This window comes from Suricata suricatta, chromosome 15 (assembly GCF_006229205.1).
Source record: "Suricata suricatta isolate VVHF042 chromosome 15, meerkat_22Aug2017_6uvM2_HiC, whole genome shotgun sequence".
NCBI lineage: Eukaryota > Metazoa > Chordata > Mammalia > Carnivora > Herpestidae > Suricata > Suricata suricatta.
This window is the reverse complement of record NC_043714.1, coordinates 15,474,707-15,501,685: the sequence shown is the minus strand read 5'-3', so window position 1 is coordinate 15,501,685 and position 26,979 is coordinate 15,474,707. Positions and strand designations below refer to the sequence as shown.

Sequence of the window (26,979 nt, the reverse complement as noted above, 5' to 3'; positions counted from 1 at the left end):
GGGGGGGTCTTCAAGTGGCCACTAGAATGGCCCACTAATTTGGCTAAGGTTAGTAATATAAAAAGAATTATGAAGGCATATTGCACTTATATGCCCAAGGATCCTGAACAAATTGGCTGTCATTCTTGCTTTTGTAAACCAGACAGTGCCAGATATTAGAAACCCTAAAAGAGACCCTTACCAAATTAACCATGGAGACTGGTGGAAATTGAGTACTTCTCCTTTCCTATACCCTTTACAGAGTAAAAAAAAAATTCCCCTTATACCAAGAAGGGCTATGCCAGGTTTTAGAGGAACAATGTTACTTCTATGCCAATAGCTCAGGAATTGTACAGGATAGTCTAGCTGTGGTTCGTGGCCACCACAAGAGAGGAGAAAAATGAGCCAAAACCAAAATTGGTATACCTTTAACATTTGGCTCTTGTATCATTAATAAAATCACATAGCATTTGTCAAAGAACATGTAAATGTCATTCAGTTAATAGTCTTAAGAGCATGTAGCCTTAAACCAAAAACAGTGGTAACATAGCTGACCCAGGATTGGGTCAGTTACAAGACAGAGGGGGTAATGTAAGGATGCAGGTCTGAAACTGACTCCATGAGACAATAGAAGTGCACGCATTGCCCAAGGAAGCAGGGACCACCCTTGTAACACCCAATCAGGAAAGGCCAGCTAACACCTTTAACATTTCTAAGGGCGGGCCTAAAGATAGAGGCTATAGTTAATCACCTATTACTCCTATTGCTTGAGACTAGTCACGTCCTATGTGAGGGTCCTCAACCCACTCTGTGATTGGTCAATACTCTAAATGTTGTGATTGGCTCCCACTACTGCCAGTATTGATGGGGGTTAGGGATTGGATCGCTGTGCCTATGTAGCCATTTTCTGTAATGCCCCCTTCCTAGAAAAGCCCCTGCCCCCGCCATGCACGGGGCTTGTTCCACGTGGATCCAGTGTATTGGTGGAGTCTATGAGCCCCAGCTTATATAAGCCCATAATAAAGCCCTTTGCTTTTGCATGCGTGAAAAAAAAAAATAAAATAAAATGGCTGGCCCTGGAAGTGACAAGCTGGGTCCCTATAAAAAGTAGGTCTTACTTGGGACACAGTCTAAGCCCTCCCACAGAACTGACCAAAACTAGGCAATCTTTGGGTGGAGTTAGAGTGTGACAGTGCTTGTCCACAAGGGAAGCAGCAACCCTGCCCAACCCAGCAACCCTTCTGAGGGTCTCCCTGCCCAGGTCCCAGGGCTTGGACATCCAATAAATGGCTCAAAAACCTTCTCTGTAACTTTCTCAGAGGCCTAAGCAAAATGGTCAAATGAACAAATATTCAATTCAGCATTTGTTCTCATATTTAAAAAAGAAGATCCTTCGTTCCCAGGATTTAAGTCCTGAAGCAAGACAGACTGGCTATTCAGTGTAGATGTATCGCCCTCTGGTGTTCAAAAGGAAATGGACTGTAAACAAGAGTTTCAACTTCAAAATATTCCTCACCCCAAATCACCCTCGATTTTCAGTATCCCTGACGCCACTCTCTCAGCCACCTGAGATTCCAAGAATTGTGAGAAAAACACTCATGGAGGCAGCAGAGTGGGGCAAGCCATGTCTAGAGGGGCACCACCCTTTTATTGCATTCTTCTGCACCTGGAGTTTTGCAATAGTGTCAAGTAGCTAGTCAGTTGGAGGATTTAAATTACAACCTTACAAAAATTTGTGTTGAAGCTTCTGTTTGGAGGCAGAAACTTTGGGGCAGTTGTTAAACTTCTGAGGTCTCAGACCCATCCACTCATTGGCTGGGCCAGGACAGAAGATATAAGAGATTCACACAGCAAATTCACAGTGAAAATATGCCTGCCAGCTGCTACTGGGGGAAAGCAAAGGCCAAGAGACCATGCCCCTCCCTTGGGCACATCCCAGAAGTCCCCAGATGGCAGATCTTAGTCAAGTTTTCCTTGACCAACAGGGTGAGTTGTTTTTATTTAAAGGCAGACACACACTGCAGCCAGAAATGGTTCCCCTGGCATCACATTTAGCAACTATGGCCCATGAGGCATCTGAGTTTACAACCTCTGATTACCACCTAGAAGAGGAGGCAACACATCTATACTTATAAGCATAATGCACAGTATGAGGCAGCTAACAAGAAGGACCAGATGCTAGTACAGACAGTACATGCTGGAGGAGGTAGGAGGGGAGGTTCCAGACCAGAGTACAGGGAACAAGGACCTTCCCTTTGTGGTCCACACTGGGGAATTTATACTTGCTTTGTGCCAAAACTTTATAGTATAACAGATATATCAGTTTCCAAGCACAGCTGAACAAGGTAGCATAAACAGGGTGACTTAGAACCACAGTAATATTCTCTCACAGTTCTGGAGCCTAGAAGTCCTAAATCAAGGTCTTGGCAGGTTTGGTTCCTTTTGGCAGCTCTGAGGGAAAATGTCTTTCACAATCTCCTCTTAGTTTCTGGAACTGCAGGCAACTCTTGGGGTACCTCAGTCTCTGCTTCCATAGCCATGGCATCCCCGCCTGTGTTGAGTCTTAATGCAGTATTCTGTGTGTCTGTCTCTGGGTCTCCTCTTCTTATAAATACACCAGTCAAATTGGATTAAAGGCCCATCCCACTCCATCTTAACTTACATCTTAATTGCATCTGCAAAGACTCTACTTCCCAAAGAGATCACAATCACAGGCACCAAGGGTTTGGACATATCTCTGTTAGTAATACAATTAAACCCACAATGACAGGGCTATAAATTTGGCCAGATTTGGATTTTGAATTTAGGCTGAAGTGCTGGGAAATGTTTCACAATCATATTTTTTTTTCAGGGAAGAAAAAGCCCTAGTTCACAGTGTTTGCAGATTTTCATGGTATAACTATTCCCTCCCAGTCCTATTTCAAGCTACCAATATGACAGCTGGCTTGCCAAATTCCAGAGAATTTAACAACATGTGGCCCCCCCATCCACTGATGCTAACTGGCTCCAGCATGCCACTGGGCCTATTATTGTTAAAAATGTCAATGGTTAAAAGGAGATACCCATTATAATTTGTTTTAAATATTTGCATATTGAGGTCAAGACTCCCCTACAACTTTTGATTATCTATATGTAAAATGATTGATTTATATATAATTCATATCAAATTTTAAGTTATACTTGCCTCTGGATCATTCTGTTTTCTGGTTATCATTTACCCTGAAATAGCTTCAGCATTCTCCTCCAAGCCCTTCCAGACATTCTAGACCCTACATTGTATCTGTCTACCATTCACAGGTTGCCTATCCTCCAAATATCCACTCCTAGACCTCACCCATATTCTCTCAGGACTCTCTCTCTACCCCAAGTCCTGTCACTGACCTGGGGCCCTTCAGTTCCCATGTGGTTTCCCCAACCAGCACCCTTTCCTTCATGGCTCATTGCCCAACTAGGGTAGCTGGATGTCCTCCAGCTCTCAAACCTTGAACTCCAGCCTCATACCCTAAGCCTATCATTGCCCACCTCACCAGCAAACTCCTCTGTACACATGACATTTACATCTTACTAACACCTCCCAACTCCCCAAATCTATCAGCCATGTCCCTTTCTTCAAACCTTTCCCTGTTCTACTTAGACTCCAGCATCACCATTGTAACTATTCCCTTGTCGATACCTCTAATTCCTTCTACCGCCCCAGCCAATATTTAATTGTACATCCACTGGCGAGGTGAATGTTGCCACCACGGATGCATGATCTCCAAACCTAGTTGCAACCCTGCCCTGCATGCTTCTCTGTGTCACAGAGGACCCTTCTTTTTTTTACCATGCTCCACCATTCTCCTCCAATCACCTGCTTCACTTTCAGCAAAAGACATTATGTCTGCATCACAGGAAAATACAATATAGAGAGCACTCTATTATTAACAGAATATTTTCACATAGGTTCATTTAACCTACTCAACAACAGGGACAGGTAGGCAGGGAAAATTATTATTATTATTCCCATTTTACAAATTAAGAAACTGAGGTTCAGACTAGATTCGTGTCAACATCAGATAGTTATTAACAGAGCCTGGGTAGGATCACAGGTCTCCCAATACTGAGAATTCCAGGTCAAGCAGTGAAGTAGATGATTTGCCCAAGGGCACCAATGAGGTCTTGGCAGCCAGGATGAGCATCCATGTCTGTGGGTACCTTCCAAAGTCTTTACCCACCTCTAGAGTGTGCTACCTTCTCAACAATTGCTTTATTGCTCTCCAAGCACCTGAAATTCATGTATTCTTTGTTTAAAAATAAAAAGTAGGATGATCTTGAAAACAGTTTTATTTTTCTTTCTTCTGTGAATTGTTACCAGCAATGATTGTTTCCTTGTGTTAGTGTTTACCTAATAGAGAGTTCTCAGAGCCTTGGCCGAAACCAGGCCATTTACTATCAGCTCCTGTCATATAATACACAAACTCTGGAAACAACACTAATGATGAGATGGAACCAAATCAGGGCTCTGATCCGGAAATGTCGTCCCACGAAGCCCAAATGCTAAATGGCCTACAAAGGTGTCATGGAGAATTCACTGGGTGAATCCATGCAGACTTACCAGCAGATTTTTTTAAATTTACTTATTTATTTTGAGAGAGAGAGAGAGACAGAGAAAGAGAGAGAAGGAGAGAGAGAGAGAGAGAGAGAGAGAGAGAGAGAGAGAGAGAGAATCTCAAGCAGACTCCACACTGTCAGTGCAGAGACTGACTCAGTGCCCAAGCTCACAAACCATGAGACCATGCCTAAGCCGAAATCAAGAGTTGGACGTTAAACCAATTGAGCCACCCAGGTACCCATATATATTTTTTAAGTTCTATTTATTTATTTTGAGACCAGCTGGTTTTCTTTAAACACATGATACAAGTCAAAGCCACTTCCATTGGGAATGGGGGCCATAGTGAATCAGTTGTTACAATTCCAGACAGGTAAGAGTCTCGTATCTTTTTTTGGACTTTCAATGAAGCATAAAAACCAAAGAGATTTGCTTCCAGTGATAAAAAGGACCACCCTATCCCAGTTGTTCTACCAATATCTTGTTTTATTCATGCTGTACCTACATCATTGTACATGGTTGTACATAGAGGCAGTCATGCAAAAGAATTACTGACCTCCCTTGTCATCTGGTACAGCCTGAATATCTGCCTCTCATCTTGGAGATGCACTGCTCTTCAGCCTGCCTTCACTGGATTGGACTGAACTCCGACCATAGAACTGATATCTATGGGGTACACCAGAAACACTGGACTGGGAGATGGGTGACTTGGCTTCTAACTGTGAACCTGGATGACACATGCCTTCTTGATCTTGATTCCTCCTCTCTCAGACAAGAGGTTTGCTGTGGCCAAAGCTAAATTAGCAACACTGTAAAGACTGTTTATGCTGTCACCACAAAGAGAACTTGTAGGGAAGAACCCAGGAAGTTCTGAAGGAAGAGAGGACAGAGAAGTCTCCTTTAAATTAGATTAATTTAAGGATTTACAATAAGTTTGCCACTGGACAATGTTTCCTGAAAGTGCCAGAGGAGATGGAAAATGAAGAGCAGCAACATGTCAGGCCATGAGAAGCAAACAAAATGAAGGGAGAGCCCAGGCCTGTTCCTGGGTGAATCATCAGACAGCACACACCTGTAGAATTATTGATTCATGCATGTTGTAAGCTGTTTTTATGGACATAATTGGAGAGGAGTGTAACAGGATGTTGCTGGCCCATGGGGGCCATGAAGGCAATGTAGGGCACTCTTGGTGGCTCTGAGAACAGTGATTTAAGAAGGATGTTTCACAGTCCCTGACTTTGGCAGCCCATGGTGACCATGTCTTCCCCACCCCTCCATGGTAGAATGGGATGGTAGGAAGAACACAGAGTCATTGCATACCTTAAATGAAATTATCCTACACAAAGCACAAGCATGTAGCTTTTCAATAAAGGGTAGCAACTATTAATGTTCTGTGGATTATCCCAAAGGTGAAAGAAAGTAAAGACCTCTTGGTAACTCCAAGTTGTACTCAAGTTCAATGTATTCAAACATGTGAAGACAAAAATGAGTCTTCCTCTCTCCACTGCTTCCCCTGAGCTTGGACCAATAGCTAATGCTTTCATACCTGTCCAACTACAAAGGAGGCACCTCAGGACCTGTGGGGAATGATGCAACAATACTGGGAGGAAGCTACCACACAGGTTAAGAGCACCAGATGAAGTCATTTAGACCTAGGTTAAAATCCTGGCTCTGCCATTTACTAGCTGCCATTACTAGAACCCAGATATGGACCCACAAATGTGTGACCAACTAATTTTTGACAAAGCAGAAAAGAGTATCCAATGGAAAAAAGACAGCCTCTTTAGCAAATAGTGCTGGGAGAACTGGACAACAACATGCAGAAGAATGAACCTGGACCACTTTCTTACACCATACACAAAAATAAACTCAAAATGAATGAAAAACCTGAATGTGAGACAGGAAACCATCAAAACTCTAGAGGAGAAAGTAGGCAACAACCTCTTTGACCTCAGCCACAGCAATTTCTTCCTTGACACATCTTCAAAGGCAAGGGAATTAAAAGCAAAAATGAACTATTGGGACCTCATTAAGACAAAATTTTCTGCACTGCAAAGGAAACAATCAACAAAATTAAAAGTCAAATGATGGAATGGGAAAATATATTTGCAAGCGACATACCAGATAAAGGGTAGGTATCCTAAATCTATAAAGAACTTACTGAATTCAACACCCAAAAATACAAATAATCCAGTGAAGAAATGGGCAGAAGACATGAATAGCCACTTTCCTAAAGAATACATCCAGATGACCAACAGACAAATGAAAAGATGTTCAATGTCACTCATCATCAGGGAAATATAAATCAAAATCATGCTGAGATACCACTTCACCCCAGTCAGATTGGCTAAAATGAACAATTCAGGAAATTACAGATCCTGGCGAGGATGTAGAGAAATGGGAACCCTCTTGCACTGTTGGTGGGAATGCAAACTGGTACAACCACTCTAGAAAACGGTGTGGAGGTTCATCAAAAAGTTAAAAATAGAATTACCCTACTACCCAGCAATAGCACTACTAGGAATTTATCCAAAGGATACAGGAGTGCTGATTCATAGGGGCACATGTACCCCAATGTTTATAGTAGCACTTTCAACAATAGCCAAATTATGGGAAGAGCCTAAATGTCCATCAACTGAGCAATGGATAAAGAAGATGTGGTATATATATACAATGGAATACTACTTGACAATGAGAAAGAATGAGATCACGCCATTTGCAGCAACGTGGATGGAATTGGAACGTATTATGCTAAGTGAAATAAGACTGTCAGAGAAAGATATCATGTTTTCACTTATGTGGAACTTAAGAAACTTAACAGAAGACCATGGGGGGAGGGAATGGGAAAAAATAGTTACAAACAGAGAGGGAGGGAGGCAAACCATAAGAGACTCTTGAATACAGAGAACAAACAGGGTAGATGGGGGGATGGGGGAGAAGGGGAAATGGGGGATGGTCATTGAGGAGGGCACTTGTTGGAATGAGCACTGGGTGTTGTATGTAAGTGATGAACCATGAGACTCTACTCCAAAAACCAAGAGCACACTTTACACAGTGTATGTTAGCCAATTTGACAATAAATTACATTAAAAAATCCATCTCATAACTTTAGAGAAAAGATTTGTTTGATTTCTTGCTCAAGAAATATGAATCTGACAAATCATATTGACCCTACAGTCACAAGATGACTCCAGAGTAGGTCTGATGCATTAAATCCATGTGCTGCAGAAGTTAGTTTTCTTCTGATTTGAAAAGAGATCTGTGTAAAAAGGTGGAAGGAGAAAGTGACCCATGGTGAGACCATGACTTAAAGCAGCAAGCACATCAGGAACTGAGAATGATGGAATTAATAAGGAAAGGCAAGAGCACTCTAAAACCATATTTGAGGCTTCCACAGTATGGCCGACTCTTCTCTAACGGGGAAACAGCAGACTACAAGAGACTGAACTGTATCTGCCTTTACTTCCAACAGACTCACATCAACTTTCGCTCACTCACACAACCACACACACACACACACACACACACACACACACACACACAAAGGGAAATTTTTATTCATTTTTTTAAAGTTAATATAAAATTATAGCAAAAAAAAAAAAAAGGGAACCTGAACTTTGGTAACACAGCTAGAACAATCTGCATCAGCAGTGGCAGTGGCAGGAGAAGAGATTTAAGTTAGTTGATTTTCTGTGGTTGTTGGTTGCTCACTAGTTTCATAGTGATGGAAGCTGCACATTTTTTCGAAGAGACTGAGAAGCTGCTGGAGGTTTGGTTCTCCAGGCAGGAACCCAATCAAACCATGGATCTGGGGATCTTTGCACTATCCTAAGATCGGAGTGGGACATACTTTTGAAGGATGTGCATTGTTCAATCATAAGTGTGACAAAAACTGACAAGCAGGAAGCTTATGTACTCAGTGAGAGTAGTTTGCTTGTTTCCAAGAGACGTTTCATTTTGAAGACATGTGGTACCACCCTCTTGCTGAAAGCACTGGTTCCCCTGTTGAAACTTGCTAGGGATTACAGTGGGTTTGACTCAATTCAAAGCTTCTTTTATTCTCATAAGAATTTCATGAAGAAGCCTTCTCACCAAGGGTACCCACGTCAGAATTTCCAGGAAGAAATAGGGTTTCTTAATGTAATTTTCCCAAATGGAGCAGCATATTGTATGGGACATATGAATTCTGACTGTTGATACTCGTATACTTTGGATTTCCCAGAGACTCAGGTTCTACATGAAAGACGGTGTTACTGCAAAGGATGTCACTTGTGAGAATGGAATTCGTGACCTGATACCAGGTTCTGTCATTGATAACACACTGTTCAATCTTTGTGGGTATTCATTCAATGAATGGAATGAAATCGGGTGGAACTTATTGGACTATTCACATCACTTCAGAACAAGAATTTTCTTATGTTAACTTTGAAACAAACTCAAGTCAGACCTCCTATAATGACCTGATCAGGAAAGTTGTGGAAGTCTTCAAGCCAGGAAAATTGTGACCACCTGTTTGTAAACGAGAGTTCTAAATGTCGCACAGTGCTTTCTTTGCCCCAGAAGATTGAAGATTTTAAATGTCTTGATTGCCAGAGCACTATGTTCAATGATTACAATTTTGTTTTTACCAGTTTTGCTAAGGAGCAGCAACAAGAGCAGAATTGATTAATAAAAATGAAGAAAAAATGCAAAAAGAGACCACACATAGAAGGAGGTAGTGGCTGCTTTTTAGATATTGATATTGGGGGCCATGCTTTCCATAACGACCACCTTGTAGCTGCAGAAAGCCCTAGATGCAATGATAGTGTAATCATTTTGAATTTTATGCTTTATTATATCAAGGCATTAGATATCTTGCATGAATGCTCTCTTCTATGTTTAGGTATCCTATGCCACTCTTGCTGTGAAATTGAAGTGCATGTAGAAAAAAAACTTTTACTCTATGAAACTTTCCAACACTTGTGGAAACAATTCAATTTGGTTTATGCATAAATGTAATATTTCTCCAGGTATCATCCAAAATTCCCCACAGACAAGACTTTCATCCTCAGTAGGTGTTGGCCTCAGCCTAATCATCTGGGACTGTTCTATTAAATTGCTGCCAGGATTTTACATCCAGTTACCTACACTTTCTAGAACATATTCTCTACTATTCTCAACTCCCCCTTCAATAAAGCAATATACTGTTAAAAATAAATAAATAAATAAATAAATAAATAAATAAATAAATAAATAAATAAAACCATGTTTGAGGGTGCCTGCGTGGCTCAGTTGGTTAAGTTTCTGATTCTTGATTTTGGCTCAGGTCATCACCTCACAGTTCATGAATCTGAGACCCACATTGGGCTTCACACTGACAGTGCAGAGCCTCCTTGGGATTCTGTCTTTCCCTCCTGCTCTCACTCTGTCTCTCTCTCTCAAAATAAATAAATAAACTTAAAAAATATTTTAAAAATAAATAAAACCAGGTTTTTAGGATGTCATTTTTCTTATTTATTGTTTTTAATTTTTAATGTGTTTTTTTTGAGAGACAGAGACAGTGCAAACAGGGGACCATCAGAGAGAGAGGGAGATACAGAATTCAAAGCAGCCTCCAGACAATGAGCTAGCTGTTAGCACAGAGCCTGATGCAAGGCTTGAACCCATGAACTGTGAGATCATGACCTGATCCAAAGCCAGATGCTTAACCGACTGAGCCACCCAGGTTCCCCTTTTATTCATTTATGTTTTTAATTTACATCCAAGTTAGTTAGTATATAGTGCAATAATGGTTTCAGGAGTAGAATCCAATGATTCATCCCATATATATAACATCCAGTGCTCATCCCAACAACTGTCTTCCTTAATGCCTCTTAGCTATTTAGATGATCCCCCCACAACCCTTCCAGCAACCCTCAGTTTGTTCTCTACATTTAAGAGTCTCTTATGTTTTGTCCCCCTCCCTGTTGTTACTTTATTTTTGCTTCCCTTCCCTTATGTTCATCTGTTCTATATCTTAAATTCCACATGAGTCAAGTCATGGTATTTGTCTTTATCCGACTGACTAATTTCACTTAGCCTAATACACTCTAGTTCCATCCACATTGTTGCAAATGGCAAGATTTCAATCTTTTTTATTGCTGAGTAATACTCCCTTGTGTGTGTGTGTGTGTGTGTGTGTGTGTGTGTGTGTGTGTGTATATATATATATATATAATATACCACTTCTTCTTTATCCATTCATTTGTCAATGGACATTTGGGCTCTTTCCACATTTTGGCTATTGTCGATAGCAGAACTATAAACATTGGGGTGCATGAGCCCCTTCAAAACAACACACCTGTATTCCTTGGATAAATATCTAGTAGTGCAATTGCTGGGTCATAGGGTAGTTCTATTTTTAATTTTTTGAAGAACCTCCATACTGTCTTCCAGAGTGCTGCACCAGTTTGCATTCCCACCAGCAATGTGAAAGGGTTCCTGTTTCTCTACATCCTCACCAGCATCTGTTCTTGCCTGAGTTGTTAATGTTAGCCATTCTGACTGGTGTGAGGTGGTATCTCATTGTGGTTTTGATTTGTATTTCCCTAGTGAGGATGTTGAGTATTTTTTCATGTGTCTGTTAGCCATCTGGATGCCTTCTTTGCAGAAGTGTCTATTCATGTCTTCTATCCATTTCTTCACTGGATTATTTGTTTTTTGGGTGTTGAGTCTGGTAAGTTCTTTATAGATTTTGAATACTAACCATTTATCTGATATGTCATTTGCAAATATCTTCTCCCATTCCATCAGTTGCCTTTCAGTTTTGCTGATTATTTCCTTTGCAGTGCAGAAACTTTTTATCTTGATGAGGTCCCAATAATTCATCTTTGCTTTTGTTTCACTTGCCTTCGGAGACATATTAAGAAGTTGCTGCGGCTGAGGTCAAAGAGGTTTTTACCTATGCTTTCTCCTCTAGGATTTTGATGGCTTCCTATCTTATGTTTAGGAATTTCACCCATTTTAAGTTTATTTTTGTGTATGGTGTAAGAAAGTGGCCCAGGTTCATTCTTCTGCATGTTGCTGTCCAGTATTCCTAGCAACATTTGGTGAAGAGACGGCCTTTTCTCCTTTGGAAATTCTTTCCTGCTTTGTCAAAGTTTAATTGGCCATACATTTGTGGGTCCATTTCTGGGTTCTCTATTCTGTTCCATTGACCTAAGTGTCTTTTTTTGTGCCAGTATGATACTGTCTTGATAATTACAGCTTTGTAATATACCTTGATGTCTGGGATTGTGATGCTTCCAGCTTTGGTTTTCTTTTTCAGGATTGCTTTGGCTACTTGGAGTATTTTCTGGTTCCATACAAATTTTAAGATTGTTTGTTCTAACTCTGTTGGAGAATGCTGGTGTCATTTTGATAGGTATTGTATTGAAGAATATGTAGATTTCTTTGGGTAGTATTGACATTTTAACAATATTTGTTCTTCCAAACCATGAACATGGAATGTTTTTCCACTTTTTTGGTGTGCCTTCTTCAATTTCTTTCATAAGCTTTCTTTAGTTTTTAGTGTATAGACTTTTTGCATCTTTGATTAGGTTTACTCCCAGGTATTTTATGGGTTTTGGTGCAAATGTAAACGGAATTGATTCTTTGATTTCTCTTTCTGCTTCATTATTGATGTATAGAAATGCAACCAATTTCTGTGCATTTATTTTATATCCTGTGACTTTGCTGAATTCATGGATCAGTTCTAGCAGTTTTTTTGTGGAATCTCTTGGGTTTTCCATATAGAGTATCATGTCATCTGTGAAGAGCAAAAATTCAACTTCTTCCTATAAAGCCATGTTTGACTTCAGTGTTCATAAGTAGGGAAACTTGTGAGGTAACTAACTGTAGGAGTATTTCCCTTGTAGACATAAAAAAGAATATAGCACACATCTCCATGAACTGATATGAGAAAGGGTATAAAAATGTAGTTTCACAGTTTTTTTAAAAAGCAAGGCATAAAAGTATGTGTAATCTCATTTTTAAAAGTGGATCCATGTGTGTGCATATATACATAGAAAGCATTGCATAATATATACTTAGACATGTTTGTATATACATGTATGTAAAATTTGTCTCAAGTTCCATGGAGGGAAAGGACTGGGGACTGGGATGCAAGGGAGAACTGTTTTTCATAGCATAAAGTTCATACTGTTTAAATTTTTCTATGTGCACATATAGCTTTTCAATTAAAACTATTTATTTTAATTAAACTGTGCTTGGGGCAGGATCATCAGTGCTGAGAGGCGCCCACTTACTTTGAGTAGCTGTGTGGTCAGCATTTAACACCCACCTCAGCAACACTGCTTCCTGTCCATCTGCAACCAGTCTTCCCCTCTACCCATCTTCCATACTGTCTCCAGTGTTCTCTTTCAAAAAGTAGATGTACCTAAGCCAAGAAATCCTTATTGCCTCCTGTTTCCTACAAGATAAAGTCTGATCTGCTTAGTAGGGCATTAGTGGGAAGTGATACTGCACCTAGTACAGTATCATTCCTGGGCCTTCCAGAAGTCCACTGCCTTCCTCTCTTTCCCATGGTCACTAGCCTAGCCCACGCTTATCATCTCCTTGGTGTACCCTGACAGCATCCTAACTAATAGTCCTTTCTCCAGTTTTTCTCCATTCTCATCTGTTCTCCATACACTGCATTCTTTTAAAGTGCAAATAATATCCTGTTGCTCCCCTGCTTATAACCAACCCTTTAAAACTACTTACTCACCAAGGGCACCTGGGTGGCTCAGTAAGAAGCACATCCAACTCTTAATGCTGGGGTTATGAGTAGCCCGATATTGGATGTGAAGATTACTAAATAAATTTAAAAAACATTGACCAGTAGATAAATAAACTATAAAGAAAAAGAAAGCTGCCCACTGATCTTAAGTTAAAATCTCAGCACCTTAGCAGGCCCAGTGCCGTCTCTCCCCAGTTCTTTCCTCTCTGCTTAGATTGGGTTTCCATCAACTACTGTACACTGCTCAGTTCCTTGAAGATGCCGTTCTCTCTTTACTCCCAGTCTTTGCACATGCTATTTTGGATCTTAAGAAACTCTTCTACTCTCTTCTTCCTGGTCTTTCAACCCCACCTGGCTCACTCCTTCAGCCTAAAGGGTCATAAAAATAAGAACACCATGAGAGGAGTGCCTGGGTGGCTCAATCAATTAAACACCTAACTTCGGCTCAGGCCATGATCTTGTGGTTCTTGAGTTTAAGCCTTGCATTGGGCTCTGTGCTGACAGCTCAGAACAGAACGTGCTTCCTTCACCCTGTCTCTCCCTCTCCCTCTCTCTCTGTCCCTCTCCTGCTCTCTCTCTCTCTCTCTCTTAAAAATAAACATTGGGGCACCTGGGTGGGTCAGTTGATTGAGCATTTGACTTCGGCTCAGGTCATGATCTCATGGTTCGTGGGTTCATGCCTCGCATCAGGCTCTGTGCTCACAGCTTAGAGCCTGGAGCCTTCTTCAGATTCTGTGTCTCCTTCTCTCTCTACCCTTCCCCCCCCCATGCTCTGTCACTCTCTCAAAAATAAACATTAAAAAATTAAAAATAAATAAACATTAAAAAAAAGAATGCCATGAGAAAATCATAAATGAAGGAAGAAAGAAAAAGTCACCAATTTGAGGAGGAATTCTGTAGGAATTCAGCTGTCAGAAGAGAACTGTATGAATAAGACCATTGAGGCAAGAAAGGGCTGGACAGTCTGAAGAATGGAAAGTAGAGGAATCCATCTGGTGAATAAAGTGGGGAGGACTGAGTGAATAGATGGCAGAGGAGAATGGCTAGAGAAAGTGAAAGACCTTGAAAGCCAGGATATAGAGTTTGGTCTTCATTTTTTAAACTGGGAAAATTTGAACCATTTTTAAACTGGCATGTGACAACCTCCAGTATTTATTTTAGAAAGATGTAAACAACAGAGTTCAGAGGAATAAGTTGGGGAGATGAGTGGTATTAGGGAAAGAGAATGAGAGCCTGGCCCAGGTCAACAGCAGGTGGAACTGGTAGGAAGAGATGGATTTGAAAAGAGATTTGGTGATAACCTCCTGGGAGGAGAGTCAAAGGACTCACCATCTCTAGTCAGAAAACTGGGAATATGGTGGGGTCATTGGCTGAGATGGAAATCACAAAAAAAGGGACAAGATTTGGAGGAAGATAATGAATTAGGTCTGGAACATGCCAACTTTTGGGTGGGAGATCAGGAAGCCCATGCCCATAATTAAAATCAGACACAGTTCTGTCGGTTCTGTGGCCCTCTGCCCAGTCCGCCCTAAGTGTGAATAGTTTTTGACGTGTGTAAATGGGAGAGGAGATTTTGGGGGGTTTCTCCTAAGGGCTTGATGCTAACACTAAAGTAGAATCTGATTTTAACTCTTAAATGCAGCATATTGCTGTGTACGTTACAGAACGTTGGCTAAGTGTCTATGTCCTGATTTTCTTCATGCTGGTCATGACCTGATGGAGTTTATTGGCACGTGTGCTGTATGTCAGGTGTTTTTATCTTGATTACGACCGGCTGTGGGGTGTGGCTTTCCTTCATGCGCTGCACACACCTGTGACCACTCTAGGGAGTGCTGCCGTCTTTAATCGTGCTCTTTAACCTGTTGTGGCATAAGTTTTCTTGTCCAAATAAAATTTATTAATGAGATCTAAAAAATAAAAAATAAATAAAATAAAATAAAATAAAATCAGACACAGTTCAGGGTACAGCATGCTGAGCCTTTCACAGAAACTACACATTAGGGTTGGTTTTATCTTTTCTCATGTAGCATATTTCCATGACTCCTATTTTCCATATCTCAATAAAGTCATGTGAATTGTTTTCCTTGCATGCAAAAAAGGAATTGTAAAAGTATAGGGAAAGTGGAGTTAAGGTCTGTGGGTAGAAGACTTGTTGTTCAAAGGCCAAAATCTAGAAAATGGTTTTTCTCTTTAAGTCTACTACTTAAACAGCACACTAGTGCTTCTCTTCAAGTCCCAACTCTGCTATGGTGAGCAACCTGGGGCAACTTCGCCTCCACTCTGCCCTCAGCCCCTGGGACACTTTTGAAGTTTACAATGCAAATATTTTTCATAGTTATGCAGTTTTTAAACTCTTCTTTGTTTTTGAACTCTTCAAAGGTGTATATCTTGCCTCCCTAACTAAATTCTTAATTCTTAAAGAGCCAAATTTATGCCAGATATTTAATTTTTATTGTCACAGAGCCTGGTACATATTAAGTTTTCAAGAAACACGAAGTGGATTGAAACTGAGACTGAATTCATTTGGGGAAGAAAGGAGAAATGATAGTTAACCACCTTGAAAGGATAGAGTACAGCAAGAGATAATATGCTGGTTAGAGGTGTGAGGTGCTATCAGTTCCTAACATATAAAATAATCTATTCTAACATAAAAGGAATGGTTTCTGGGGCGCCTGGATGGCTCAGTCAGTTAAGCGTCCAACTTTGACTCAGGTCACGATCTTGTAGTCTGTGAGTTCGAGCCCTGCATCAGGCTCTGTGCTCACAGCTTAGAGACTGGAGCCTGCTTCAGATTGTGTCTCCCTCTCTCTCTGCCTCTCCCCTACTAATGTTCTGTCTCTCTCTGTCTCAAAAATGAATAAATGTTAAAAAAATTTTTTTAAGGAACGCTTTCTCCCTTTCCTAATAATAATGACCTTGCATTCTAAATATGCTCTAAAAAAGAGGAGAATACTGGTAATTGTCAAGTAAGTTATCTTCTCAACTGGCCAAAAACTCTGTTTTTCAGGGACCACCTTTTGTTTATAAGCAATATTGATAAAATAAAATACAGAACTTGTCCTTTATAATTAATTATATTTAGTTGTTCTAAATAGTACAAGACTGAAGGGTAAGTCTTTCACTTCCTTTTAGTTCTTCCTTCTAGTTAGAGGTCTACTTGTGTGGCCATTGTGACTGGGCAACTTTTTTTTAGCATTTTATTTTATTTTTGAGAGAGAGAAGTGTGAGTAAGGGAGAGGAGCAGAAGGAGAGAGAGAGTAAGTTAGAGAGAAAGAAAGAGAGAGAGGGAGGGAGAATATCTTAATTCTGGGATCATGACCTGAGCTAAAATCAAGAGACACTCAACTGACTGAGCCCTGATAATTGGGCAGCTTAAAAGAAGGGTGTTCCTGACTCAACTCATGACATAATTCCCTAGGCAGAAGAGGTGGGACAACCTCAACTATTGCCAATGGGAAGATTGTATATTTGCCATAATGGAGGGAGATGTATGTGGGGGAGAAGGGGAGAAGAATTTTATATTGCTAACTGAGAAATACCAATAGGCCTCTGATCACAAAGATCTCTCCAGCTGTCCCACTAATAGCTCCCACCAACCTACCATCAATATCACTGTTTAATATGGAACCCGCCATTAGGATCACCCATCAGCATGTACAGAACCACTGGAAGAATGAGACCTACAACTTATAGCTTTCAACAGGGAGTACAGTTAGGAGTAGGAAAGGAAGTGGTTCAAAAGTAGATCTGACATTACTCTTGGGAACAGCATGAGACTCTGAAGCTTGGCAAAGACAATGGGGAAAAGACACTCAAGTGATTGCTTCAGCCTTGCCAAGGGCTCTATTCCCACTCCTTTTAGAGCATACCTTTCCCCTTCTGAGATTTCCCCGGGCACCAGGTGAACTGATAGAAAATCTCCTTCTAAGCCCCGGTGGCAGCAACGTCTGTTGGCTCTGTGTCACATTCCTTTCCAGACTTTACAGGCCTCAGGTTACAAAGGTCTCATTGCACAATTCTTAGGAGAGTGGGCATGGGGGCTGGGCTGAGATAAAGGAGAGTCCTGTATGTGTCAAGAGATCCAGGTGTGGCCAGATGCCAAGACACCCCAGGTGGTGGCAGCAAGAGAAAGAATCAAATGCCTTGATCTCTGTCTGGCAAAGTAGCTTTCTTTGCTTTTTGTTTTCCTCTCAAAGCTGTTAAATAAAACTTATCAGGATGCATCTTCTTGAGTAATTTGGAAAATTTCAAAAGTTCACTTGGCATACCTGTGCTTCAGTTTACTGGAGAGATGAGAATTCAAAATCCACAGTGAAAGAATCTGAAACTAAAGCTCTTTTTATCCCTTTATTTTTCACAATCAGCTTTCTCATGAAGTTTTATGCTATGTAGTATGGGCAAAAATACTCAATATATTACACAACCTTTGAAATTAATATGGAAGCTGAAAGACATCACCATAGCCCATTTAAACCCTATGCCATGATGGAATATTCTTTTCTGTTGGTGGTAATTTAATAATTCTCTTTTATTAAAGATTATCTGCATGGATAGCTAGAAACACATGGAAGTTCTTTATGGGACATATACTTTTTAGTTGGTTAAAAAACAAGCTAGCAGCCTAGAAAATATTCATCAGATCTTTGGCACTGATGACTATGAAAATGAGATCTATATTTATATTTAGCAATTCTTGATTTCATTTTCTTTCAGATTTTGGGACTTTGCACAGATATTAATATATTTGCAGTGAATTGAATTGGAAAAAGCTCTGAGTATCTGTATATAAGGAGTGCCTGGGCTCAGACTTACAAGTTAATTAGAGATGCAAGACATACACAGCTCTCCATAAAACAAACTCTGGACAAATCTAAGGCAACACATAAGTTATCAAGATAATTCCAAATATTAATTCATGGGAAAAGTCAGGAAAGATTCGAAAAGGAGGTATACTAGGTAGTAAGTGTAGGTCAGTTACCACAGATAGTGTAATACCCAATAGGTATAGATCAAGTGTTCATTTATACATATGAGATATATCACAGAGTATACACACACATACACATAAAGTGATCTAGCTAAACTGAAAAAAGCAAGGCCACAGAAAGTCTACATATTTATAGCATTTAATGCTACAAATGCTTTTTTTTCTTTTTTTAGTAAACTACTTCTAATCAGGCCTCAAAGCAGAATAACCTGTCAATTTCCCTGGATTTATTTTAATTGTTATCTCAGCCTTTTGGATTGGGTCTTGGATTTCTTTGCATGACCTTGACCAAACGTGTGCTATTTAAAGCTATAAAGAGTATGGGGCGCCTGGGTGGCTCAGTTGGTTGGGCATCTGACTTTGGCTCAGATCATGATCTCACACTTTGTGGGTTCGAGCCCTGTGTTGGGCTCTGTGCTGACAGCTAGCTCAGAGCCTGGAGCCTGCTTCGGATTCTGTGTCTCCCTCTCTCTCTTTGACCCTCCCCTGTTTGCGCTGTCTCTCTCTCTCTCAAAAAAAAAAAAACTATAAAGACTAGGAGAGCTTTGGTGACACTGGTGCCACCTACATAGAGTACTTGAATTTACTAATAACCACTCCAAGGGGATAAAATGATATTTCCTTTCTTAATATAGGACAGATATGAACCAATTAATTCTTTCAGCATGAATTAGGAGCAGGAAATATTGAAGACATCGGCTGAAAGTAAGAAAACTTAGGCTATGTCCCCAAACTAGTACTAACTAGCTTAACGACCCAAGTCAAGATACAACCTCTCTGTGCTAGTTCCCCCTTCTAGAAGTGAGGACGTTGGAATATATGATCTCTTAGTTTCCCTCCAACTCTAAAATTCCATGGTATGTGACTAACACATACCATGTTCTCTGACATTATAGTCAAGGAATATAAATGTAGACAAGTTAGGACATTGTTTTTTGGATATTATTTTAGGTTATACCTAAATTTAGTTTTCAATAACTATGAATGAAGTCTAAAAGTTGGACCAATGAAGATTTAATTTTCAAGGACCTAAGAAGTTGGATCATAATGTAATTATAAAAATCATGGTGGCTTCTCTAGAGGGAAGCTGAATACATACTAGAGTTAATGTACAGGCACATTTTGTTTTTATCTGTACTTCTGGATTTATTGACATACTTTATTACTACTTTTACAGTGAATAGAGTATTGGTTTTACCACTGAGATATATTTATTCCTGACGTGTTGGAGATCACAAAGTGTTAAATTTGTGTTAGGTCTCCCCTCCCCTGGTCTATCGCTGTTGGGGTCCCCTGTGGGTAAGTAATCTACCTGTCAGAACACTGGACTGGTGCTTCCACTGAGGGAATGTGGCAATAAACTTAGCTCTTGCGGGCAAATCTCAGCGTGCCTGCCTGAACAGTCCTGTACTCGGCTCTGGGGTCGCTGTGTGCTGAGACACAGAGGGAGGCCCATGGAGATGAGTCAGGACCTGGCACTCACCCCATGCTCCGCCCTACTGGTAAACAGAATTGCTATTTGCCGTCACTTGAGCCTCTCAGGGCCCCAAGACTCCAGGAAGAAACAAATACTTTAGAAGCCAAAACCCCAAGGCAAGGTAAAGAAAACAGAAATGGCTGCATCCCCAGCAATGATTTCACTGGCGTGCGTTCTTTAGGGGGGGAGGAGCAGTAGATGGTTCCAGCTGAACTGTTTTACCTACTTCTCAACCATAAGGTCCTTCTCTTTCACTGTTTGTAGGGGATGATGGCCTTTTGCCTTGTAAGTCTTGAAATTTCAAAACCAGACTTTAAAATTAAGCTTGGTTGCTAACCCATAATAAATTTATTTCTCCTCTTTTTATAACTTTTGTTTTTATCTTTATACTATCGTCTATTAAAATACTTCTTTCAGTTCTTTCAGTTAACTTATTTTTTGTTATGTTTATTCTTCCCTTTCACTGTTGTAAAGAAGCTATTTAAAGAATAAACATCACCAGGCAATAAATGTAAACTACTCTAGAAAGTAATTTTACACTGACTTCTTGAGGTAACTGTTTCTTTTGCATTTTTGCCGTGGTTGCGGAGAGATCAGTGAGGGGCTCACAGTCTTGGAAATATCTTCATCTGGCTTCATGTCAATAAGTAAGTCTGGCTATTGGGAGGATACACCACAGCTTGTTTTCTGGTAGGACTGCCTTTGGCCTTTTTCTGATCGTTGGGAACCTTTACCATAAAGTATGTGGTGCATAGTCTCTATGTTTATCCTATTATTTCTAAGCCTGGTGATACACTCATCTTGTGGTCCTCTCCTATTTTTTTAGATACCAGCAATTTCTATTCTAAGTTTAGCATTGTTGCATACCTGAACTGGAGGCATGGCTAGCTGATTCCTTCTAGCTCTGTTCCGTAGCGTCTCGCCTCTAATATATCAATAGCGGAAACTCCTGTTACTTCTCAGTAGCCAAGCTTGAGCCTGGGCTGGATATTGTGATGTCACAGAGTAGAATCCTTGCTCCTCCCAAAGGTCCAGCTGAGGGCCTGTGGCTTTAGTATTTTCTGTCTTGCCCATGGCAGAAATTTGGGAAGATTAATCCCTTTATTTGTTAACTGATCCATAGAGTTATAGAATCTTACTGTGAACAGAGACCTTATAAAGACCTTGTGACTAGATTCTAATCTAAGGTACTTGTTTTACAGATGAGGACATTCAGATTCTAGGTAGTTCCTGGCAGAGCTAAATCTAGAACCCAGCTGCCCTCAGGGTTAGCCCCCTGCCCTTTGAATAAATTGTACTCACGATGAGCTCTACTCTCTGGATTTTATCAACATCATTGTTCTCTGATAGGCAGCTCATTGGTTGATTTTTACCTGAATCCACCCATGACAAGAGACCATTCAGATAATGTATATCATAGAAAGAGAACAGAGTCTCAGGAAAGATTATTAGTTTTTCAAAAAATCTAGAGGTACCAGAAATAGCTAACTTTGGTTCTGGCCACCTGATCAATTCTAGATTTACAAGCAATGTGACTTCTGAGTAACTAATGTTTTCAATGAGATTTAATGATAAGGAAGAATCCTCAACCCAAGATTAGTGTTGGCTGCAATACCCTACAAGGTTCTAGTGTTTGAGGAGAGAATAGGAAGGAATAATCAGTAAAGAAATAGGCTTTTCCTGGAATTTAACTCTTTTTTATACCCTCCACTTTTTCAAGATTCTGTCCTCATAGCTTTAAAAAATTGTCTGCATTGCTTGAGATGACTTGTACCTGGACCGCCTGAGAATTGTACTTGCAAAATCTCTCAAGTGGGGAGCATATATTGTACTTTTATAACACTAACAACTAACATTTTATATCATGTTTTAGCATTTACAAGCCGTTTCCACATATTTAATCTTCACAGCTCAGTGAGGTAAACAGTATATTATTTTTAGTACAATTTTAGGAGTGAGAAAATTATAGCTTAGAGAGAGGTTGTGACTTGCACAAGATCACAAAGCTAATTAAGTGGAAATGGTAACATAAACTACAAATCAGATCTTCCAACCAATCATTTTCCTTATTACAGACAGGCCTTCCCCAGGGTAGGAGGAATTGTCATATGATCCTGGAACACACTTGAAGGTAATTGTATTAAGCAACCTTTTGATTAACAATGAAGAAATTTTTCCTCTGGGTCATAAATACTGCTTTGGTAACCTCCTACATGTCTCAATAAAAACTTAGAGAAACAGATTGGACACTAATTTCAAACTTTAAGATAATATAAGCATTGCCCTTCCAACTAACAGTTCTACATCTGGGAATTCTCCTAAAGGAATCATCATGGATATGAATAATATTTAGCTATCAGAGGTTCTTCGAAGCATTGTTTATAATAGAAAATAAATTAAAAGCTCAATATTAGAAAAGTAGTAAAAATGGATTATGCTTAACTCATGAAAATAATGTTGTAGGTGAAGTTTTCCAGAACTTTAATCATTCATTGCTATCTTTGGAATATCTCTATCTGCACTAATACCACCTTAATATCTTATTTATTTTTAAATTTATTTTTCTTTTCAAATTTTTATTTAAACTCTAGTTAGTTAACATACAGTACGATATTGGTTTCAGAAGTAACATTCAGTGATTCATCACTTACATACAACACCCAGTGCTCATTATAACAAGGGCCCTCCTTAATACCCTTCACCAATCTAGCCCACCCCCTACCCTCCATCAACCCTCAGTTTGTTCTCTATGGTTAAGAGTCTCTTGTAGTTTGTTTCCCTCTCTTCTCTATTCCCCCCTTCCCATGTGTTCATTGTTTTGTTTCTTAAATTCTACATGAGTGAAATCATATGGCATTTGTCTTTCTCTGCCTGACTTATTTTGCTTTGCATAACACACTATAGCTTGATCCACGTTATTTCAGATGGCAAGATTTAATTCTTTTTGAAGGCTGAGTGATATTCCATTATGTGTATATATACATATATATAGATATACACACCATAATATATAGATATACACACTATAATATATATATATGTATATATATGTATATATACACACACACACCATAATATGTGTCTGTTAGCACTCTGGATATATACATACATATATACACACACACACACATATATATATACACATATATACATATATATGTGTATATATATATATATATATATATATATATATATATACACACACACACACCACTTCTTCTTTACCCATTCTTTAGTCAATGGATATTTGGGCTCTCTCCATAGTTGTGCTCTCTCTATTGTTGATAATGCTGCTATACACACCAGAGGGCATGTACCCCTTTGAATCTGTATTTTTGTATCCTTTGTGCAAATACCTAGTAGTGTAATTATTGGATCATAGCGTAATTCTATTTTTAACTTTTTGAGGAACCTACATGCTGTTCTCCAGAATGGCTGCACCAGTATGCATTCCTACCATGAGTTCAATAGGGTTCCCCTTTGTCTGCCTCACCAATACCTGTAGTGTCTTGTGCTGCTAATTTTAGCCATTCTGAGAGTTGTGAGACGGTATCTCATCAATGTCTAGCTTTGTATTTCCCTGATGATGAGAGATGTTGAGCATCTCTTCATGTGTCTGTTAGCACTCTGGATGTCTTCTTTGGAACAATGTCTTCTCATTTCTTAACTGGATTGTTATTTGGGTGTTTGGTTTGATACGTTCTTTATAGATTCTGGATACTAACCCTTTATCAGATATGTCATTTGCAAATATCCTTTCTCATTCCATAGGCTGCCTTTCAGTTTTGTTAATTGTATCCTTAACTGTGCCAAAGTCTTTTATCTTGATACAGTCCCAGTAGTTCATGTTTGCTTTTGTTTCCCTTGTCTCCAGCAATGTGTTTGTTTAGTAAGAAGTTGCTCAGGCCAGCTGAGGTCAAAGAGGTTACTGCCTGTGTTCTACTCTAGCATTCTGATGGTTTCCTGTCTCATATTTAGGTCTTTCATCCATTAAATATTTATCGTTTTATGTTTTTTATTTATTTTTGAGAGACAGTGTGAGCAGGGGAGGGTCAGAGAGAGAGGGAGATACAGAATCTGAAGCAGGCTCCAGCTGTCAGCACAGAGACCAACACGGGGCTTGAATCCACAAATCATGAGATCATGACCTGAGCCAAAGTCGGACACGTAACTGACTGAGCCACCCAGGTGCCCCTAAAATTTATTTTTGTTTATGGTGTAAGAAAGTGTTTCAGTTTCATTCTTCTGCTTGTTGCTGTCCAGTTTTCCCATCACTATTTGTTAAAGGGACTGTCTTTTTTCTATTGGATATTCTTTCCTGCTTTGTTGAAGATTAGTTGAACATATAGTTGGGGTCCGTTTCTGAGTTTTCTATTCTATTAACCTATGTGTCTGCTTTTGTGTTAGTATCATACTGTCGTGATGACTACAGCTTTATAATATAGTTTGAAATCCAGAATCAGGATGCCTCCAGTTTTATTTTTCTTTATCAGGATTACTTTGGCTATTTGGGGTTTTTTGTGGTTCCATGAAAACTTCTGGCTCTGAAAAGTGTTCTTGGTATTTTGATAGGGATTGCATAAAATGTGTAGATTGTTTTGAGTAGTATAGACATTTTAACAATGTACTTCCAATCCATGATCATGGAATCCTTTTCTATTTCTTTGTGTCTCCTTCAATTTCTTTCGTAAGTGTTCTACTTAATATCTTCTTTAAATCCACTCTCATATTTTACTGAAATAAGAGGATTTAAAGGTTTTTTCATCACTACATAAGTAGAAATGTAGTATACTTACCTTAAGTGTCAGATAACCATAAAAACATATGTAACAAAGTCAGGCCCTAGGCCAGTCCCACCCATCACTATACCCTCGGCAGTCATGATCCTGCCACAACAGAAAGGTGCATATGGCCCACAAATAGGACACCCCTGGAACACTTGGTTCTAGTGGCCAGATTGCCCTTCTGATCCCCCACAGGACATCTCCTTCATAAGGCTTTAAGACTGAGAGTTATAGCTGCACTACCTAATATAGAGAAACAACACAGATTTGGGCAAAATGAGGAGAATGGGGAAAAACTTACAAATGAAAGAATAAAACAAAAGCTCAGGAAAAGAACAGAACAAAGCAAAGATAGACAGTCTACCCAATACATTTCAAAGTAATTGTCATGTTTACTTTATGAGCTCAGGTGAAGATTAGATGAACACAGTGCAAACTTCAATAAAGAGACAGAGCATTAGAAAGTATGAATCAGAGCTATAGGATACAATAACAGAAATCAACAATGTACCAGAGGGAATAAACAGCAGATTAAGTAATATAGAACAGTGGATCAATAATCTTGAAGACTAAGTGGAAATCACCCAAAAGTGAAAAGACAAGAGAAAAAAGAATTTTTAAAAGTAAAGATAGTTTAAGGGACCTCTAGGAAAGCATCAAGCATACTAATATTTGTCTTTTAGGTGGTCCCAGAGACAGACGAGAGAAAGAGAAAGGGGAAGAAGACTTATTTGAAGAAATAATAGCTAAAATGTTCCTTAACTTGGCAAAGAAGACAGATATCCAGGTCTAGGAATAACAAAGTACCAAACAAGATGAACACCAAGACACATTATAATTAAAATGTCAAAAATTAAAGGCAAAGAGAGAATCTTAAAATCAGCAAGAGAAGAGCAATTAGTTATATATAAAGGAACTGCTATAAAAGTATCAGCTGATTTTTTAGCAGAAACTTTACAGGCCAGAAAGCAGTGACATGATATATTGAATGGTGAAAGGAAATAAACCCACAGCCAGGAATACTGGGCAAAGTTATTACTCAGAATTAAAGGGGAGATAAAGAGTTTCTCAAATAAGAAAAAGCTGAAGGAGTTAATCACCACTAAACAGGTTTTATTGTGAGAAATATTAAAGAACTTCTTTAAGTGGAAAAGAAAAGGCCAAAATTAGGATTAAGAAAATACATGAAAGAAAAAGATCTCACTGGTAAGGCAAACATAAGGTAAAGGTAGTGCTTTACGTATAAAGCTAGTATGAAGGTTAAAAAAAAAGTAGTAAAACCAACTTAACTATAATAATGATATACAAAATAAAAAGATGTCAAATATGACATCAAAAACATAAAACATGGTGAAGAAAGCATAAAAAATAGTGCCTCTATAATGTATTCCAACTAAAGCGACCACCAAATTAAAGAACTATATATGTCTGTTGTATATGAACTTCATGACAACCACAAGCCAAAAACCTATAATAGATACACAAAAAATAAAGAGAGAGAAATCCAAACTTAACACTTAGAAAAATCACCAAATCATAAGGGAAAAGACAAGGCCAGAAGAAAGGAACAGCAGCAAAGGCAGTCCTAAGAAGAAAGTTTATTGCAATCCAGGCCTATTTCAACAAACTAGAAAAAGCACAAACTCAAAATCTAACAGAGCACCTAATGAAACTAGAAACTAAGGAAACTAGAAAGGGAGCAGCAAGAGCACCGCAAACCCAGCAGAAGAAGAGAAATAATAAAGATGAGGGCAGAAATAAACAACATAGAATCCACAAAAAATATTGAACAGATCAATAAAACCAAGAGTTGCTTTTTTGAAAAAATAAACAAAATTGATAAACCTCTAGTTAGGCTCCTCAAAAAGAATAGAGAGAACAGCCAAATACACAAAATCATGAAGGAAAATGGGGATCGATTACAACCAATCCCTCAGAAATACAAGCAATCATCAGAGATTACTATGAAAAAATTATATGCCAACAAACTGGACAACCTAGAAGAAATGGACAAATTCGTAAACACACATGCCCTACCAAAATTCAAACAGGAAGAGATAGAAAATCTGAACAGACCCATAACCAGTGAAGAAATTGAATCAGTTATCAAAAATCTCCCAATGAGAGGCAGGAAGGATTCCCAGGGGAATTCTACCAGACATTTAAAGCAGAGTTAACACTGATCCTTCTCAAGTTATTCCAAAAAATAGAAATAGAAGGAAAACTTCCAAACTCATCCTACAAAGCACATATTACTTTGATTCCTAAGCCAGACAGACCCCAACAAAAAAAGAAAGGTACACGCCAATATCCTTAACGAATACAGATGCAAAAATACTAAACAAGATACTAGCAAATCGAATTGAACAGCATATAAAAAGAATTATTCATCATGCTCAAGTGGGATCCATTCCTGGGTTACAGGGC

At 39.2% G+C, this 26,979-nt stretch overlaps 1 protein-coding gene and 1 pseudogene across 4 annotated transcripts in view; one reads left to right on the top strand and one right to left on the bottom strand.

The window, feature by feature from the left end:
• DNAJC5B (DnaJ heat shock protein family (Hsp40) member C5 beta) overlaps positions 1-20,746 on the bottom strand; it is a 98,628-nt gene extending 77,882 nt beyond the window's left edge. For 3 of the 4 annotated variants that reach the window (XR_003903446.1, XR_003903445.1, XM_029924003.1), the window contains exon 1: positions 20,636-20,739. The gene's annotated coding sequence lies outside the window, so the exon portion shown is untranslated. Of the gene's footprint in view, positions 1-20,635 lie in introns of all 4 variants that reach the window. The other variant, XM_029924004.1, reaches the window with a different exon arrangement.
• LOC115279448 lies at positions 8,292-9,232 on the top strand (annotated as a pseudogene).
• Positions 20,747-26,979: the final 6,233 nt, after the last annotated feature.